This window comes from Mustela lutreola, chromosome 15, assembly GCF_030435805.1.
Source record: "Mustela lutreola isolate mMusLut2 chromosome 15, mMusLut2.pri, whole genome shotgun sequence".
In the NCBI taxonomy this organism is placed as follows: domain Eukaryota; kingdom Metazoa; phylum Chordata; class Mammalia; order Carnivora; family Mustelidae; genus Mustela; species Mustela lutreola.
This window is the reverse complement of record NC_081304.1, coordinates 60,992,293-60,999,234: the sequence shown is the minus strand read 5'-3', so window position 1 is coordinate 60,999,234 and position 6,942 is coordinate 60,992,293. Positions and strand designations below refer to the sequence as shown.

General features: G+C 45.4%; 1 protein-coding gene across 1 annotated transcript in view; it reads right to left on the bottom strand.

Moving 5' to 3' along the window:
* Positions 1–471: 471 nt before the first annotated feature.
* UBE2G1 (ubiquitin conjugating enzyme E2 G1) overlaps positions 472–6,942 on the bottom strand; it is a gene marked incomplete at its 5' end in the record, with an annotated part of 97,342 nt that continues 90,871 nt past the window's right edge. The window contains 1 exon segment of the mRNA XM_059149971.1: positions 472–3,484.

Below are 6,942 nucleotides of genomic sequence, written 5' to 3'. Positions count from 1 at the left end.
GAAGGAAGGAAAAAGTACTCAGTCTTGTCTCTTTTTGCCCTTCACTGACTCAGTGACCCTGGGCAGGTATCCAGGTATCCAGTCTGCTAGTCTGTGCAGAGGAGGGTCGGTGGCACTTGAGATGGTGCCTGCGGTCTGGCCCGCTTCCCTTCCGAGTCTGGGTTCTTCGCCTTCTGGCTCATTATGTCTGTGGTAGAGCCAGTTCCGGCTAAAGAGGAAATCCCTCAAAATGCCCTCAGTCAGCAGGCACAGAGCGCTGGTGAGAAAGAGTGCTTGGCCCCCTCCTAGAAGTTTTAAGACTGTTTCATCAGGTTGGAAGTCAACTTCCCACCCCCTTTCCTCCTTTAAATGCAGTTTGAAGAATTCTTTTTCAAGATTCCCCGGTGGACCTTTTGGTATCATGTGCTGTTTAGAAATAATCCCACAAAGTTGCTTTTGAGACCTGCATCCTAAAACCAAAATAGCTCGTGATACAGCCTCTAAGTCATCATTTATTGATTTACAGAGCACCCACCACATGGCGCAGGGGCTTTACAATACAGCAAACATCACAACAGAACTCACACAGTTAAATACAATCAAGGAGTTACAGAACTAAAAACAGCTGGAATGAAGCAACATTGTGTCAAATTTCAAAGATGCTGGGCGGTGTGGCAGGTACAAAGAAGGTAGTTCCACCAACTGGAGACCAGACGGGCAAAGATAGATACACAGGCAACACTGCCCAAAATGTGATCTGTAGGGGGTGAGTGAGCACACAGAATAAAATTTCACACCCGAGAATGAAGGCCATTGAAGATACCAGGACACCCAAGTGATCAGAGAACTCGTGGCATCGCCTCACAAAGAGACTGCCTTGTGATGACAAGGAAACCAATCCTGCGTGGATTTTAAACTCACAGAAGAGAGGCCAGAAAGCCACTGAGATCATCCGTCCCATTATGAGCACAGACTGAGATCTATAAGCCTTTACAAGAACTTGGAATCAATTTAAGAAACAGCCAACAGTTCTAAAACCCATAAGACTGTGTAGATGTTGTTGATAGTTGGCACAGAGTTGGGGAGAAAAATCCTTTCCTAAAGCAGAGAGGACTCGCCTCACACTAGTGATGAGACACTGGTGGCACAAAAGCCACCTGGATCAGTGCCACCTGAGAGTGGTTGAGTATCAAACATGGAGGTGTCAAGTTCACTGTCAGATGAACACGGGGAAAGGCACGGGAGACGCCCCTGGCAGAGAACAGGCCACACCACCTCCTGAGGCCCGTGTGTCCACATGCAGCACGCCAGGGCGCCAGGTGGAAAGGAGCGCGAAGGGAGGGGCACTGGTTCCTGGCTCGCCCCTTCCACTCCCCTAGATCTAGCCCCAAAACATACACGGTCACACCGAAGTACCTGCATGAAAGTGGCACTTAGGGTTCAGTGAGAGTTGTCCCTGAGTGAGTAGGTCACTGGCTGCTCCCTGAGGACTCAAACCCCAGGTTCGAACCCAACAGACCACGAGCAGGATCACAGCCAAGAGGAGAGCAAAATTCAGACTCCGTTCCGCCTCCTGCAACCATGTGAAGTTTCTGATTTGAGAGTAAAAAGGACTGCATTCAGATCCCAGGAGGCTGTGCAGCACCAGCACTTTGGGGCAACAAGTTTTACAGCCTCTGAGTAAGAAAAGTCACAAAATGAAGTTCTTGAAGAAAATCAGCTCCAAGGGATCCAACACTTTCCACGTTCAGTCATTACACATTGATGGGTCCCTACAATGCTTCAGAGTGCAGAACAGACGGACTCAGAAAAATCACTCTCTGCTGCGTCTACATCCTCAACCATTTTACTTCTGCTGAAAGAAGGACATATGGAGTCGCAGGGATGGGCAACTCGTAGGGACCCTTCACTCTCTGCCAGAGTGTCTCTCCGAGCCCCATAGGCCAGAGACGCGCCGGTCCTCACAGAACCGTGTCCCATTGGGCACTGCTTCCGTTTCTGTCCCTTGCCCGCCAACTACTACACTTCCCAGCCCCAACCTCACACCCAACACAGGGGAACCTGGGCCTGCCGTTCACACCGCACACGGTCACTTCATCACTTCCTGAAGCTGCTTTAGAAGACATGATATGAAGTACACTTATGCTCAAACGTTAATAAAATCCAAGTGCACGGTGTCAGTGACAGAATCGATGTATCAGAGAGCAAAGCATTCACACCCTGGAATGCTTTGAGACCCACATAAGAACCTAGATAGAGCCCAGTACATACACTGCCATGGCCATGGGATTTTCAAGTATTAAGTCTGTTTGCATAAGGAATCAACCTGAGATTTTTCTAAACTGCACTTCTCTGGCATTCAGTATTATAACCTTCATTCAATACAATAAAAGTCAACAACTTGACGATTATTGGAAAAAAATTATATTTTGGAAGAACTCACTACATAAGGTGACAGAATTCCAAAATCAAATTACATGAAAATATACATCGCCATTTCTTTGTACAATAAGTGAGAAAAATCTGCAATATAGAAGAGTAGAGGCAAAGAAACGCGGAGGACCGTGGAGAAGGGGATGGGGGGTCCACAGCATCTGTAAGAGCAAACTCACGAGTTAAGCAGAAAGCCTGCAGCCGTGCACACTAATCCATCCAACCTGAACGCCCAGGGACCAACGGGAAGGCAAAAGCCAAACCAAACCAGATTTTGTTCTGTCTGGGGCAAATTTCAGTAAGTTGAATTCTGAACCAACTCTCTGTTGTTCTCAGGGATGACGGAGTTCAAGAGCTCTCAACAGCCAAAATGTGGTATTGTTCCACCCGATCCAAGAGACGGTGCAACCAGAGCACAAAACGACAAGCACCTAGTGATGACCAATGCTCTGAAGTCCTCGTCAAAATCAAGTAGTTGCTTACTAAGTGTTTCAGTACTGGAACTAAATGACTTGATAAACCTTCCGGCAGAGAGAAGAGAGAAAAGCAAAAGGGAGTGTGTCAAAACAAAGAAGATACAAAAGTTTAGTAAGTGAAAAGAGTTTAATGAAGCCTCAATGGTTTAAAGGAAATTAAATGGAAACTTTTAATCCTAATTGTTTTTCATCTGACATGCTTTAAGGAGTCTTTTAAAACTGATAAGAAACAATGAATAGGGAAAGAAAACCTGCTAAAATCTTTGAGAATTTACACGATTCTTGTCCTACTACAAGAGAGCATTATTTGGTACAAGGTGTATTGGTGGATGTACATGAATGGTATATATATTATCCGGATCATGTTGTGCTATGTACAGGTCTTTACAAGTCTTCCTGAAGGCTAAAACAGTTCATGAGAATTCAAACTGCGCAATCCCCTGTAAGTTGGCACTTGTTAGGCTCTTGTCAGCACGGTACTGGCTTGTTCTACTGCAGCCCAGCTCCAGCCAGTGTCCGCCAACTTGTTACAACAGAAGTCCAGCAATAGGTGGGTAGAGTGCAGGAAAACAGTGCCATGTTTCTCAGTTGGAGACCTGCAACGAAACAACAGCATTACATCATGAATTTACAAATCACAAAAGAATCAACCAGTCAGACATTTTTATTTCTGTTCTAGTTTTTCGGAAACAAGCTCTTAATTTCAACTTAAGCTCATTTTTGTGCTCATCCAACATGGCAGCCAGGTAGGGCCATTTTATGTCAGTTTTAAATTATATAAATGAAATTTACATTTTCGTTCAAGTGCTCAATATGGCTGGTGACTACCATGCTGGACGGTACAGAGGTACAGCATTTCTACCTATCGGCACAGATAGCTCTATGGCAATTCCCGACTTTACATCATTTTCAATATCCCAAATGTCTTTCAACTTATATTGAATCTAGAGTCAAACACAGAAATACTTACAAGTCATGTGATTGGGAAATTTATTAAGGATTTAAGGATATTCAGAAAAACAACGTAAGATTGCCACATTTCGGGGCACCTGGGTGGCTCAGTGGGTTAAAGCCTCTGCCTTCAGCTCAGGTCATGATCCCAGCATCCTCAGATCTCTGCTCGGCAGGAAACCTGCTTCCCCCGCTCTCTCTGCCTCTCTACCTACCGGTGATCTCTGTCTGTCAAATAAATAAATAAAATACTAAAATAAAAAAATAAAAAAATAAAAAAGACTGCCACACTTCCCAACTTGTTAAATTTTATCCAACCCCAGAGGTTCAGTCTAAACCCATTTTCTACGTGAGGCTGCCCGCAACAGACCGTCTACTCCAAGTACAGGTACTTCCACTATGTTGCGTCTGGCCAGTCTTTTGCCCTCAGCCAGCCCAGATGTCAAGAACCCCGTCTACCTAAAAACAAACTTCTCTGGTGCAGTGTTCAGAGGTATCACACGAAGGAACTTCCCCCTATTTCACAGGGTAACTGAGACAAGGTGACGCCGCTGATAAGGGCAGGGTTTCCTGCTCAAAAACTGAGAAAAATTAGGTCCAAGTTAAGAAAAAAAGTCTATGTTAATGATTGGACTTCCATTCAGAGTTGCTCCTGTTCTACTGTGTGCTCTGAGCACACAGGGCAGCAGGGGGGGGAGCAGGGAGGAGAGTGTCGGTCTTCTTCTCTCCGGTCCAGGCGTTCCAGAAACTCACACACCTGTTGTCTGCCAAGCACGCTGCTGGGCACCAAGAACCTGAAGAGAAGGTGGCTGGAGACTCCAAGGATATAATAAGCTCCTAACAAATAAGTCAGGTGTACTCAGAGTTAGGACAAAAATTTAAGTCACACCAGAGTGTGTCTTCCAATGTCCTGAACTAATTTATCAGCACCCAAGTTCAACCATATCACAGCTCTGCTGTGGACAGAAACCAAGCAGCGGGCCTGTCCATGCATGGCCCTGCATATGCCCATTTCCCTGACTTGGGCACAAAAATAGCGCCTGCGAGGCAGGACGACTGCTCAATTTCCTTCCAAAGGGGCTGTGCCAGCTGACACGTTCAGCCCTGGCAAATCTGGCAGTGCACCAGAAACGCGCGTATCACCGTCCCCAGAAGCGGGATCTTCCACTGGCACAAAGACACACAAAGTGTGCAGATGTTCTGTTGGAAGACGGAAAGACGTTACTGAAATGAAGAAACACCATCACAGAACAGGCGTCATGTAGTTTTTAGGTGATGTTACTTGAATGCTTTCCCAAGGACTCGATCAACCACACCCAAACTACTCCCTGGCCATTTAACCTCTCAGGGCTGAAGGAGAGCTGGGGACAGAGACTCTAATCATTCCCCGAGGACATGAACACAAAATTTCAGGGCTCTGAAACAGTCATTTTAAACGGTCTCTTTGTAAGGTTTTAAAAAGAAAATACTCCAGAGGGGACTGACTGCTCAAAGTCATTAAACACCTAAAATCAAGCAACCCAGCTTTAAATAGCATTAACTTTTTCAACAGGAACAGAAAAATCCATTTTCCCCTCATGAACAAAAGGTTCAGTACCGAAAAAGCAAGTCTGTCGGCTTTTCTCTAAAAAGATAAATGTGAGACTCGCTCTCCTGGCCACACCCTGTCCATTTAAACAGATGCTGCTGACCTCCGACGTCACTGACAAAAGTTGTGCATTGTCCTATCTCCAACCGCATCGGCCTGTTACTAAAATCACACACATTTTATATTAATTGAAATTCTTTCAATTGTATGTCTTTATGAAATAACTTTATTTTTTTTTTATCTCAAAACTTCGTATTAGTCCCTATTTTTAATCTACAAATCTGAAGATGGTTTCCCTCTACAGGACATTGGTACCTTGGTCTATTTATTTCTAAAACTAGAATCAAATGAATTTCCTATGCGGCTACACAACTTAATTATTTTTTAAGTCTAAAAAAATACAAATCAGGCGAGCATGCTTCCAAATAAAAACCACTTTTGATGTTAAGGATAATAGTACAAGGAATTCCACACTCTGGAATAAATGTTCCAGTAATCTCAACCATTCTCCACCGAGAGCAGTCCCTGTGTGGGGGGAGCTTCCCACTACCTTCCATACAGAGGACCCCGGTGCCCCTCTGCTTCCTGCCAGGGCCCTCGTGACCACCCAAAGCCACTTCCTTTCTGAGGCCCAAAGTACCTCACACAGTCTGGCTCCCCTCCTGTGACCAGCCAGCCCACAGGTTTCTGTTTCTTCCTTCTGCCCCGACACGTGGCCCTTCTACATGAACGTCCTGTCTACTCTAGGGCCTTCCCATCTCAGCAGGACCCTCCCGTGGCAGCCATATGCCATATATGCCACGCTCTCCCAAGACAACACCACCTGTGCAAATGGAAGGAAAGGAACCAATATTCATTCACAAGAACGGACATGTGCTCAGGCCAGCTGTTCTTGGTGTCAGCTCCCATTTCAAAATACAAACCTTCATCCTTAATGATATGCCACTGTTAAAAAGCTGACCTATGTTCTCACACTGATACACATAAATCATATTGAACTAGCGAAGTATCAGAAAACCATGTTACATTTTTAAAACGTACTCGTCTCTGCCCACATTATTATACGCCCGACAGGGACGAGTCGTGATACATTTTTAAAACGTACTCGTCTCTGCCCACATTATTATATGCCCAACACGGACGAGTCGTTATCACACACCCGACACGGACGAGACGTTATTACACACCTGACACAGACGTGACATTATCACATGCCCGATGCTGACGAGATGTTATTACACAACATGGATGAGACGTTATTACACGCCCAACATGGACAGACGTTATTACACGCCCGACACCAATGAGACGCTATTACACAACACGGACAAGATGTTATTACAAGCCTGACACGGACGAGACATTATCACATGCCCGACACGGACGAGACATTATCACACACCTGACACCGACGAGATGTTATTACACAACATCGACGAGACGTTATTACACGCCCGACATGGACAGATGTTATCACACGCCCGACACCAATGAGACGTTATTACACAACATGGA